Source organism: Canis aureus, chromosome 6, assembly GCF_053574225.1.
Source record: "Canis aureus isolate CA01 chromosome 6, VMU_Caureus_v.1.0, whole genome shotgun sequence".
Taxonomy (NCBI): domain Eukaryota; kingdom Metazoa; phylum Chordata; class Mammalia; order Carnivora; family Canidae; genus Canis; species Canis aureus.
Window position 1 is genome coordinate 30584544 of NC_135616.1, and position 13124 is coordinate 30597667.

Genomic DNA, 13124 nt, shown 5'->3' on the forward strand with positions numbered 1-13124 from the left:
CACAGATTTCAATGTGATCTGTCTTAGAGATAGCAGCATCCAGAAAATGGTGGAAGATACAGATTGCGATGATGAGGCTCAACTGGACAATAGTTTTTCTAGCCAATGAAACCCATAGAGATTTCAAAATGGAAGGAATTTTGATTGGAGTACCCTTTGTAGTTCTGGCAGGACACCAACGCTGCCTTTTTCTGATGTTAATTTGGAAGAAATTGGTAATCCAAATCCATTTGGTAATCCACCAAGTGGTTTTCCTTTGTGTCCCAGAATTCCACAAAAGGGGATCAAAATCACTTGTGGTATTGTGTTCTGGCTCTCAGCTCTTCCACAGTTCTTCATTGGTGTCAATTCCCCACTTCTGTTTAATCTTGGGTTCTGGAATTGATCCAGTTTTCAGGGTGAGGGAATTTAAGAAGCCTAGTCAGTAGGTTAGAAGCTCAGTAGCTCAAAGCCAAGTACATCTTATTCTTGATCCTTCTCCCCCATAAAAACTAAATTCCTGCAATCTAATTATAATTAAGTTGTTACACTATACTCTAGTTTCACTAGCACAAAAGTTTGCTGAATTCTTTACTGAGCCATCCGGTATGTGGACCTCAGTCTTTCCAATTGGGTACAGGTTATTTGCAACCTCTCTGTTCCTATGTGCAAATGCTAGTCTGCTTAGGCATCCTTCTATTGTTCACTGCCTGTATTCATTCACTTATTCATTCAAAAATATCGATTGAGCTCCCACTCTTTGCCAGACACTCTGTTGTGGTTGGGGAGAAGAGAAGAGCAGGGCAGAAATTGGCCAGATCTCAAAGAACGAACCTTCACCAGTCCGCTGACCATTCCTTGATCTCCAACCCCAAGATAGATCAGCTAACTTGCCTCTGATGACAAACTTCCCCTGGGGTCTCTGACTTAACTTCCTACAACATTGTCCTAAACTTAATGGATCATAAAATGAACTTAACACCAATGCTGTTCCTGATATCCCTGCACCCTCACTGATTTTGTCAACCCACAGAATCATTTCCTCCACTGCCTCTCGCCCATTTGCAATTGTTTTCTTTTCACTTTCCAACCTAACAAAGCCACAGTCAAAACCTCTGGTTTATTCAAAACAAGCCATTTGTGAGGAAGCTGATGCTAAATTGTTTGTCATCATTTTCCTTACAGATTTTGGCATTTAACAGAGAGCAAAAATTAACAACAACAACAACAACAACTTTGTTAGTAGGCAGTAAAACTCTCCACAACTGAATATTCGCATTGTTCATGGATCAGCAAACACCCTGGTTTGTCTGTAATTGAAAAAAAAAAAAAAAACCATTTGGCACATTTCTATTAAAAAACCTTCCCCTTCATGAATGTTTAAACAAATTAACTCGAACAAGAGGCAGTGATATGCATATCAAAAACAATTCTTAAACCTGAAGTAAACTAAAGCATGGGGAAATCAGTGTGCTGGCAGGTATGCTTCCTGAATTTCACACTAACAATTTCCTTAGCACCCTTTTTCCTCTTTCAGGAAAGGACTTTTTGCTTTTATCTTGGATGCTCTTGGAGTTCTGGTCATTCATTGCTAAAGCATTCTTAGTCTACTAAAAACTAAGGGTGACTTTGCATGACCACAGTCAAATCAAGCTGGTACATTCTGTTCCACTAATTAGTCTAAAGGGCCTCTCACTGGTAATTAATGGTGTTCCATAGATGTCTATTAGAGGACTCATCTGAAGTGAATATCCAATGAGATCAGTTCTACTTACATAACTATAGTGTTACTCATTCTAGTACAGACAGAAGGATTCTAGTGTTAGCCCTGCATCCAACTAAATCTGTGACATTGGGCAAGTTGACTTAGTCTCTCTCGTCATCTGTAAAACAGAACAAGATAGCATCTAAATTCAATGATTCTAAGAAGTGGTCACATGTTTTGTTTCTAACCTCACTACCTAACTTGGCATGTGTGCAGAGTCTAAAAGACTCAGAGATTACACAGAGATAAATGCAGAACACAGGATTTCATCAGAAACTCTGCTAATAGAAGAAATCTATATAATCTCAGTTCTAGGACATGCACATCTTCTGGGATCATAGTTAGAGCCTTTCCATTCTTATTTTCTTTAAAAACCAAGAAAGGTTTGTATAGACTTTTATTCATCATCTCCCCTGATTTTGAATGCCAGAGAAAAGCATCTTACCATATTGTAGCCCGGTTCTCATTAGTCTAGAACCTCCATACTCAAAGGCTTTTTTCTTTTTTTTCCTCCAAGAAATGCATGCTGAGGTCACTGTCCTATCATGGGCCCTATCAAATCCAGTTTAGATAAAGAAAAAGGAAAGAAAAGAAGACAGAAAGAAGGAGAGAACGGTAAGGAAAGAGAGAGACAGAGACTGCAAGGGAGAAACAGAGAGAAACGGAAAAGAACGAGGAAAGGAAAGAAAGATGGGGGGAAAATGGTGGGAAAAAATTCCTAATCTCTGGGACATGAGGGAAAGTGTATGAGCAAACAATATACAACCACAATTACAGCAGTAGTTACCGTTGCCCTATGAATCTAATAAAACAACTTTTGACACCCTCTTTCTCTATTTCTCCTCCTTGTCCTGTATTTCATATTAGTTGTGATTTTATCTTTTTATTAATTAAAGTTATTTCCCCTAATACCTCTTGAGTACCTTCTTACTAAGCAGGGGAGAGAATGTTGATTCATTTTGATCCTCGAAGTAATTCTTGGAGGTAGATAGCTGAGGATATGGAATAGTTGGTATCTGGCAGAGTCAGGACTCCTATCCTCTCTGTCCATACGCATACCACTACCTCTACCCCACCACCTTCCCACCTTTGAATTCTTGCTATTTCCCATAAAATGTAAGCAAGGGTCCAAAGGGTATGCTTGGCCAAAAGGAATGATGTTCAGGTGAAAGGAGGAACTAATCTGGTGAAAGGAGGAACTAATCTGGTGAAAGGAGGAACATAGAGCCAGAGGCCAACAAGGAGAGCCATGTTAAAAAGTTGGAGCAAAGGCAAAAAAATGAAGAACAGATATGGCATAAACATTTTAAGCCTATAGGAAATAATCCAGAGGGATTTTTCTATAAATATATCACACTCAGTGCCTTTAAAATCAGCTGACTACAGAAACTTTTGTATTATTGCAGACATTTTTTGGATGAACTTGTCCCATCTCTAGAAAATTCCATTTCTGCTTTGAAATCTCCAGGCCTCTCTCTCCCTCTCCCTCCCTCCTTCCCTCTTTCCTTTCTTTCTTCTCTCTCTTTCCCCATATTGTACAAAGTACACAATTTCAGAGAGAACAATGATACCAACTACTCTGATTTCATTAAAGTCATGGAAATGAAGAGCAAATTCTCTTACTGCTACCTTTTAAAAAGTTAACAAAAATTGATTGCTTGTTTTTCTCTTCATTTCTGTTTGATTGCCCCCTCCCAGAGATAAGTATTATAAATAAATACAGATTTAATCTCCGTAATTCACCACCAAGGGGAAATGTGTAGTTCGGATGAATGGAAGAAAAGATAGACATAAAAAAAGACCCCTCTGCCGATCAAACCTTTCATTTCCAAGCAGAAATAATTACAGTGATGGTCAGTGGGGAGATTTGAGCAATTTACAGAGGTATAACAGCGGTTCCTATCAACACGGTTTTATATTCAGGGCAAGGCATAGAACTCTAGGTCCTGAAGCATTGCCTATAATCTTTATTTCATTTTTAGATGTTATGCTGTAATAAAATGTAAAAAGGGAATACATAAAAAGTTATAGAGGTGGGAAAAAACATGGTTTGAAGTTGTATGGCATTTCTTGACAGGGCATGTTCCTAAGGATATGCAGAGAATAACAAATGCCATTTGAAATAAGTACACTAGAGATCTGAAACTAGATTGAAAACCCAAGTCAATTTTCCTGAGTGTCATTTGATTAGCTTTCTTATATAGAATGGAGGTTTAAACAATGCTGGGATTCTGAGTGCAGAGGTGCTGGGGAACACAGTGAGAAATGGGTTCCTCCCACCAATTTCATTCCGATGGCTTTACAACATTATCTTTTCACATTCTTCCTGTGTTTTTGCAATAATCCACAAATGAAGCAATGTCAGAGAAAATGTGATTGATTGTGGTGAAGCACGCACGCACACTCACGTGCAGCAAGTTATTTTTCTATTCCCTTTCCAATTTGTCCCAAAGTTGCTCCAGGCAAATACCTGTAGCCAATTGCCGGGTTTGGGTAGGAAGATAGAAACAAAGTTCTCAAGCTTGAGGGGGAATTTTTGCACAGGTTACAAACAACTCAATTGTGCCTAGTGGCTGTTTTCATATATAGAGAAATTTCTCATGTTTTTGCCAAGATGTTTATTCCAGTTCCCCGAGATAGATTAGAGAGTCAACCTAAATAGTACCTAACAATTATGTTTAGGATAGAATTCCTGTAACATTCCCCAACCCTTCTGTACCTTTTATTCTGTCTACACTGAACAGAGCAGGAATTTCATGCATAATAATGGCCTTACTAGTCTTTGATCCAAGTACAAACTTTTGATTTCATCATTAATTTAGTAGATCCTACCTTCTTTAATATATACCCTGAAAGTATTATTCTCATTACTCTGGTTTCTTTCCCAAGGAAAAAAAATCTACCTCTACTTAATGTAATCCTTTGCTCCCTAAAGTTATTTGTGTATCCTTGCCTTGTAGCAATTACATTCCTCTCCTGCCTTCAATACCTCTTGTACCTTTTGTAAATTTCGTCAGCATTTGATTAATTTGTTCCTGTCCCTAAAATCTTGTTCTGATGGGACAGCTCTTGGTTTCCTAATCTTGCAGAATGCACAAGCTGATGGTGTGTGTCCAAATCTCAATACTTGAGTTCTGACAGTTGTAGGGATATAAAAGGTAGAGCAACTTTAACTGTTTAATGACCAACGGGCTATTTGCTATCTCAGTCTTCCACAAGGCATTTCAACTGCCAGCCATTGTGCGAACAAGATTTTTAGTGGGACAAGATACTGTCTGAAACATCTGGTTTTAGTCCAATGAATGGCTGGATTCTCCTCTTTGTTCTACTGTTACTGCCCCCCTATGAAGCATCTAATAAAGCCCGAGAATATCATGTATGTATTTAGAACACCCAAGTTTTCCTAGCAAATCTTAGGCACTCCTTGCCCTTCCTTCACTCTTGCACAAAGTATGGAAGATGCCCTTGAATTCAGACTAGTAATGGTAGTCCTGACCAAAATGCTAACACCTCACTAACACTGAATGAACAATTCAAAGGGATAAGGGATGGCTACTTTAGCCCAATGTATAGAGGGGGAAACCCATTATATAAATTTAACATAGATGATGAGTCTATTAGAAAATGAATGAGTTAGGAACTCAAATGTAGCCTTTGTGGAGAGAGTGAATTTCAGAGCCTACAGTGGCAAACTGTAGTTATTTGGATTATTTTGGAGAAAAACCTCCACAGCAAAATAATTTATTTGATGAATTTGGCTACTTCTACTGAATATATTCCAAAATAATCTTTCAGTTTTCCATTTTATTTTATTACATATAAAACCAAAATGTAATGAAAGGGCATTTATCCAGCTATCCAATACAGTGGCCATGAACATTCTTTTTTTTTTTTTTTTTTTTAACATTCTTTATAATTAGCACAACCTGCCTTATTCACAAGGGCCATGCCATGATTTCCAATCAAACTCTAAAGATACTGAAATCAAGTGTCCCTACTGCTTGTTTAGGGATGCTAAAGTCCATTGACATTTCTTTTAAATACAATGTCTGCATTTCCGTGGTTTTTTTCTTGTGATCCCTGAGTTTCATTTCACTGATGCAATTCCTAGTTTAATCTGTTACTATCACCAGATTATACTTTATGAAAACCTGGGGGAAAAATAAATACTTTCATAAACACATGTACACACAGTTCTCTAACATCCACTGATAGCATTTCAGACAGGAAGGATTTTTTTATTGAAAATCAGTGTCAGGCTGCTCTCCCTAAGCTACTCTTCAGCCGACATCTCTCAGTCTATTGTCCAATATAGATTGTAAGACCCCGGGGAAGTGAATGTTGCTGAGTTCAAGAGATTTCTGGAGTTCAGTTAAGCTATCGATAAACTCTTCATGGATTATTCTAGCTCATAGACAACTCCTTTTGCTTTTGTTGTTTTATTTATAACACAATGATGCCACCTCCCTTGTTCTCACCCTAGCAAGCCAGAAGGATAAGAACTGTTAAGGATTTCTTCACCTATCATTCTACCTTTTGGCAACAATTCTGAATTGTTCTTCTGGAGTTCAGATCCACCGGGCTGGCCCCTGACCCGTTGCCTGAAAGTGTGCAGTGAAACCAGAATCAGAGATGGTGCTAGATGGCAGCTTGGAAGGGGAAACGACATGTCTAATAACCAACAGGAATGGCTAGTAATTAGCTGAAATGACAATAATTAACAGAAATGACAAGTCTAATAAATTTTTACTTAAGTGTTGTCACATGGCACTTTGGGTTTTTAGCTTTCCATTTTAAATATTAATCTCAATGGAGTTTACTTTAGATGAAAAGTCACATCAAGTATGGAGATGGAAGTACTTCTATACACACATTCCATCAAATTCTGTTTTATCAATGTCACTTATGCCATGATCAGTAGCGAATGGATTAAGATCTCATATTGTTCCCTTAAATATATATTCTTTTTCTGTGTACCTCATTTATGCAGCTCAAAAACATTCAGCCACAGGGATCAGAGGGAAAGTGGTTGTTTTTAATTTTCTTTGATATCTTCAAAGATAAGAAGGTCTCACCCCTCCTCTCCCCCCCCCCCTTCAGCAACAGACAAAGAAGGTTAAATCTTATTAGCATGTCCTATATAGCTAGTTGTAACCTAAGTGACCTGTCATGGCACTAAATGCCTACTAGAACTTTCTCTGTACTTGCAAGATGGAAATTTTATGCATCAATGCTTTTATGCATGCATCTGATTTGGGAAGTTCACTGCTTTATGGATATGAACATTGTGATCATGTAAATTGATCTACATAATGGGATTTTGTGTGTGTGCGTGCATATATCTATATGGATATGGATGTATGCAAGTGTATTCTAAAAGGAAATATAATACATGAAATGTTAACTTTAATGATATGAAATGCATTAAATTCAAACTACCTTGCATGTGTATGCAGATGCATTATGTCTCTATCATTGTGCTCTGCAGGGATTTAAGGCAGAAAAAAAAATTCATCATATACTCTGATGTGCCATGCTAAATGAGAGTGCAACATGGCCCTATTCTAGGCAATAAATAAGATCCAAGGAAACCAAGACTTACGAAGCTTTTAAGGACAGCCCTTAGCAAAACTGCCATAAAAATGAAATTCTATTCCAGGGCATACAGCTCATCCTTTCAGGTACCCTGACTAAGCTCCTTTTGTCTCTACACTCTCATCTACTGGAAACTAAGAGTTCTAAATTGCAGAGTTCTGATAACCAAAAAATGCATTAAGTTTCCAACTTTCTTCTCACCAAAATTCATTCACCATTGAGTCTCATTACTTCAAGGTCTAAGAGATTTAGTCAGATAAACTAAATGAGCTAAAGCATTAATTCCTTAAAGACTTACTTTTCTCGACAACATAATGCCTTAACCCAGGCCCTAATTCAAATTATCTTTAATGAAGCTTGTTTTGGTAAACCTAATCCTTGAAATTAATTTCAGGCCTATGGTACTCTAAGAGGGTTGTATTCTGTACATCGCCCTCAAAACTGTGTCTAGTCTGCTCCTAAATGTCCTAAAGCAATCTGGTCATTCATTTTTCGAAGCTGGATTCAAATTGCCCAGCTTTCTATTTGTCATCATCATCAAAGAGTAGACACTTAATTCATATTTAATAATTATGCTGATGCAGTAGATATTGACAATTTTCAAATACATCACTATAGATTCATCTGAACTACAGACCTATTCAACACATAAAGAAAAAAAAACTACAACATAGAGGGCAAAATTAAAAAAAATAAGGCAGAAATAAACGGGCTTATTACAGACCTTCTAATTATCCAGATGGCAGCAGAATTAGAAAACCAGTAACCCCGTGGATTCAGCCTCAGAAATCTAGTTGTCATTTGATCAAGAATAATCTTATGTATCCAATCAGTTTGTTCATTTGGTAAATATTTACTTCACATACCTATTAATTATGGAGAAGACTAGGACAAGTAACAACTGGTCTTTTTCCTCAATTTTCTTTTCTAAGCTATGTAGAGTATCAGCATTAAAAAAAAAAAAAAGGAATACATGTTAAATTCAATGGCATAATTGTTTTTCATTTATGACGTTGACCTTATAATTAATTATATAGATAATATTTGAAACTCAAACTATATTCAGGGCAGTCAGGCATATTGAGTTTGACAATGTTCTCCATCCGCCACCAGAAGTGTCTGCCTGGAACTTCAGAATGTGATTGACCCTAAATCCAACCACAGGTGTCATTATAAAAAGACCATATAAGGCACACAAAAAAGGCTACATGAAGATGCAGGCAGAGATTGGAGTGATATAGCTACACATCAAGGACTGTCAAGAGACAAAAGAAGTTAGGGAGAGGCACCAAGGGATTCTTCCCTGTAGGCTTCAAAGGAAGCATGGCCCTGCTGATTCCTTAATTTTATATTTCTAGACTCCAGATCTGTGAAGGAATAAATTTCTGTTGTCTAGAGCCATTCACTTTGTGATAATTAATTATGGCAGCCCCAGGAAATTAATACAGTTGATATGTTTAATTGTTTTTGATAAATGATGCACACCAAATACCTGGTCCAGAAATTGGGATAGGCAAAGTTTCAGCCTAACTTTTGATCAACCTAGGAAACATATTTATCAAGATATATGTATATGTAATAAATTTATTACAAATGCAATTATCTTTTTCCTGTTTATAGTTGCTTAGAGGGATCCCTGGGTGGCGCAGCGGTTTGGCGCCTGCCTTTGGCCCAGGGCGCGATCCTGGAGACCCGGGATCGAATCCCACATCGGGCTCCCGGTGCATGGAGCCTGCTTCTCCCTCTGCCTGTGTCTCTGCCTCTCTCTCTCTCTCTGTGACTATCATGAATAAATAAATAAAATCTTTAAAAATATATATATATATAGTTGCTTAGATGTTAATTATACTTATTAGTCTAGTCAGTAGATGCTAGGTTACATTGCAATAATAAAAATCTCAGTGTTTTGAAAAAAAAAATATTATTTCTTGCTTACATACCCTTAGAGTGAGAACAAGATACTCTTCTCTGCTTTTTCCTCACTCTGGAGCCCTATCTAAAGGGGAAATAAAAGGTCTGGAGGATCTAGAATTCACACTCAAATATCTTATTTCCACTGACAACCTGTTGGAAAGAACTGGACACATTATTCAACTAACAAGAGGTCAAGAAAAGCAATCCCACCATGATCCCAAAGGTAGAGGGCAAAAAGAACAGCAAACATGGCCACTGCGTCATGCCCAGTGTACTCTCAGATTCTTGAGACTCTTGTTTTTCCATGCTTCTACACTTTTGGACAGTATGGTAATCAAGTTTTTTGGTTGATGTATTGATGGATATTATTTTGTCAAGCTAATTAATCAAGAAGCATATTTTAAATGACCAGATGAAATAGGTTTCTATTTTGTATTTGGTCTTATGATTCTCACTGCCTTAAAGCTGAATTTGTTAATATACTGCCATTATAGGAAATATCAAGAGGAATTCAGGATATCATAAAGAAACTGATATGCAACATAATAAACCTGGTATTCCCCCCACCCCCGCATTTATTACTTCACATTTAGAATTTTTGCAATTGCAGTTACTTAAAGGATGAGAAAATTAGATGCATTTCTAAAAACAGAAATGATATTATTATGGGGATATGTGAGAAAATTAAATAAATTGAGTTCCAATAGCCAAGAAAAAGTTAAAAGGTGATTTGATGGCCTTCCTTAATTTATGACTGTCTTTGAACAGTGATTTTCTGAAGAAGATGCTGCCTAGTGGGTTTTCAAAATTATTCTGTTGTGTTTGATTTTTAACTATAACACAGTATGGAGAAATGTCTTTAAATTAGTAAAAGTAGCAATTCGGGTGAAGGTCTTAATAAATAGCATCGCCACAACTGGAGCACCTCTGAGACAGCAACTGGGCTGGTTGAAATCTCACTAATCTCCTTTCATGAAGATGGCGCCAAAGGCGAAGAAGGAAGCCCCTGCCCCTCCCAAAGCTGAAGCCAAAGCAAAGGCTTTGAAAGCTAAGAAAGCGGTGCTGCAAGGCGTGCACAATCACAAAAAAAGATCAGTCAGTCCGTCACCTACATTCCGATGACCCAAGACCCTATGTCTCTCAAGGCAGCCCAAATATCCTCGAAAGAGCACCCCCAGGAGAAACAAGCTTGATCACTATGCCATCATCAAGTTCCCCCTGCCTACTGAGTCAGCCATGAAGAGAATAGAAGACAACAACACACTTGTGTTCATTGGGGATGTCAAGGCCAATCAACACCAGATCAAACAGGCTGTGATGAAGCTCTATGACATTGATGTGGCCAAGGTCAACACCTTGATCAGGCCTGATGGAGAGAAGAAAGCATATGTTCGACTGGCTCCTGACTATGATGCTTTGGATGTTGCCAAAAAAATTGGGATCATCTAAACTGAGTTCAGCCGGCTATAAATCTAAATATAAATTTTTTCACCATAAAAAGAAAAAAAAAAAAGAAATCTCTCTAATCTCTTGGCAGGAACTCTTTAAACTCTTTACCTCCCTTAACTGACATGCATACCAATACTTCCACTTGCTAGTCCTCTTTCACTGAGGTGTATAAGTTTTTTCCTACTCCCAAGTCCCAAGCCATTTTATCACCCGAGCTGATTATGAGCTGTCTGAACTGGATCGGCATCTTTCCCTAAATTTATGCCAAATCCTGGTTTTTATTTGGCCAATGAGTTCCTGGTTAAGGTGACAGCTATTTACACAAGCAACACTTTTAAGTTTAAAGTATGATACCTTTCAGAAAAAGAAAATAGTTAAATTAAGGCTTGAAGACTTCAAAGAAATGAAAGTATAATATGAGAATGATAAACAGAGATAGGCAGATTTTATGTGTGTTTCCCTCTCGGATCATACTGCATGGCTGTCATCTTTGGTATATCTAGGTAAGATCTGGCCTTTTATTCTCCTTATGGAATATGCTTTGAGGACCTCACAGATTCACCATGTAGTAAGGTAAGTTGAAAATGCTTTTTATCTTGATTTTTACTGTTCAGCAATGAATGGTCAGAACAGTTGAGAGCTAAAAATGTTTTTGACAACACAAATTGTATGATAACACTCATTTAGCTATGGTCCTAACTGAAGAAAAAAATATTATTAGAATTTTTTCTTTCTTTCTTTCTTTCTTTCTTTCTTTCTTTCTTTCTTTCTTTCTTTCTTTCTTTCTCTCTCTCTCTCTCTCTCTTTTCTTTTGTGGAAGCTGAGAAAAATTAAGGCCATTCCACCTCAAGTTTAGCATTAGCACAAGTACAGCCATCTTAGGCCCCTGTGAATAAGAGCTGAACTTTACAGGAAAAACTGCAGAATGTGCTCGGCAGGGAATCCCATATCATATTAGGAAGACAACAGAGCTCAAGCCAGTGGCAGAAAGTCCCATATTAGAATGAGAACAGAGCTCAATGCCCTGGAAAGCCCCATATCAGAATGTAAACAGAACTTGAGAAATTCCTCCACTCCTTCTGAAAATCCCCTAAACCAGCCCATAAAAAACCCAGCTGTAACCCACTTTGGGGTCCAAGTCCCTGCTCCACTGTGTTGGGTATACTTGGACCCAAGTTCGAGCTTGCTAATAAACCCTCGTGTGCTTGCATTGGTTTCGGCTCCTTGGTGGTTTCTCAGATTCACAATCTTGGGCACAACACTTTTTCTTTCTTTCTTTCTTTCTTTCTTTCTTTCTTTCTTTCTTTCTTCTTTCTTTCTTTCTTTCTTTCTTTCTTTCTTTCTTTCTTTCTTCTTTCTTTCTTTCTCTTTCTTTCTTTCTTTCTTTCTTTCTTTCTTTCTTTCTTTCTTTCTTCTTTTCTTCCTCTCTCTCTCTCTCTCTCTCTCTCTCTCTTTTTTTTTTAATGGGACCTTGACCTGAACCTTTACAGCTCTGTTAAGAAGCAAAAACCTAGGTTTTAGTAGGGCATGTCAAGAGTACAGCTTTTTATGTGGAATCTAAAAAATAAAATGAATGAACAAAAAACCCCAGAAACAGATCCATAAATACAGAGAAAAAACTAGAGGTTGCCAGAGTAGAAAAGGGGGAGATATGGGCAAAATGCGTAGAGGGGAGTGGGAGGTACAGACTTCTAGTTATGGAATAAAAAATTCACAAGGATGAAAGGGACAGTATAGGGAATATAGTCACTGAAATTGTAATTGGGTTATATGGTGATAGTAGACAGTAGCTACATTTGTGGTGAGCATAGCATAATATACAGATTTGTCTAATCACTAGATTGCACACTTAAAACTAACGTAACATTGTTTTACAACTGTACTTCAAGTTTTTAAAAAAAAGCATATAATCCCGGAAAAAAAGAGTTTTTTAGGCTTCTATGTGTACCTCTGTAAGAACAGGTACATCTCACAAATACCTGTGTTTCTGAGGTATTGCCATACTCTCCATTTGTGTAAAGAAAAACATTTTACAAATAAAATAAAAAGCATTTCTATTGCTTTGTCGCCATCAAAATAGCATATTCATTTATAGCAGTATCAGGGGAAAGTAGAATGGGGAGGCAGGGTTTAGAGGTCAGGTCTCTGGAAACCACTCTCTTCTATGTCATTTACTGCTAAAATGACCTTTGTCAAGTCATTACAGTTCCCTGGGGTTCACTTTCCACCTTCTTCAATGGCTAGATGTAATGAAACTGCTATTAAAATAACTTAACTAAATATCACTTACAGGATATTTTATCCCCTTCATTCATTCCTGTATCAGGGAGTAGTGACTAGGGACAATATCAAATACATTTAGTATTATATTTAAGAAATATTTTAGACCAGAAATTTTCACTTTTTTAATTTATTCTGTATT

The 13124-nt window shown here is 37.4% G+C and overlaps 1 long non-coding RNA gene and 1 pseudogene across 2 annotated transcripts in view; one reads left to right on the forward strand and one right to left on the reverse strand.

The window, feature by feature from the left end:
* LOC144315673 (uncharacterized) overlaps nucleotides 1-13124 on the reverse strand; it is a 314745-nt gene that overhangs the window by 41384 nt on the left and 260237 nt on the right. The window lies entirely within an intron of this gene.
* LOC144315160 (large ribosomal subunit protein uL23 pseudogene) lies at nucleotides 10232-10770 on the forward strand (annotated as a pseudogene).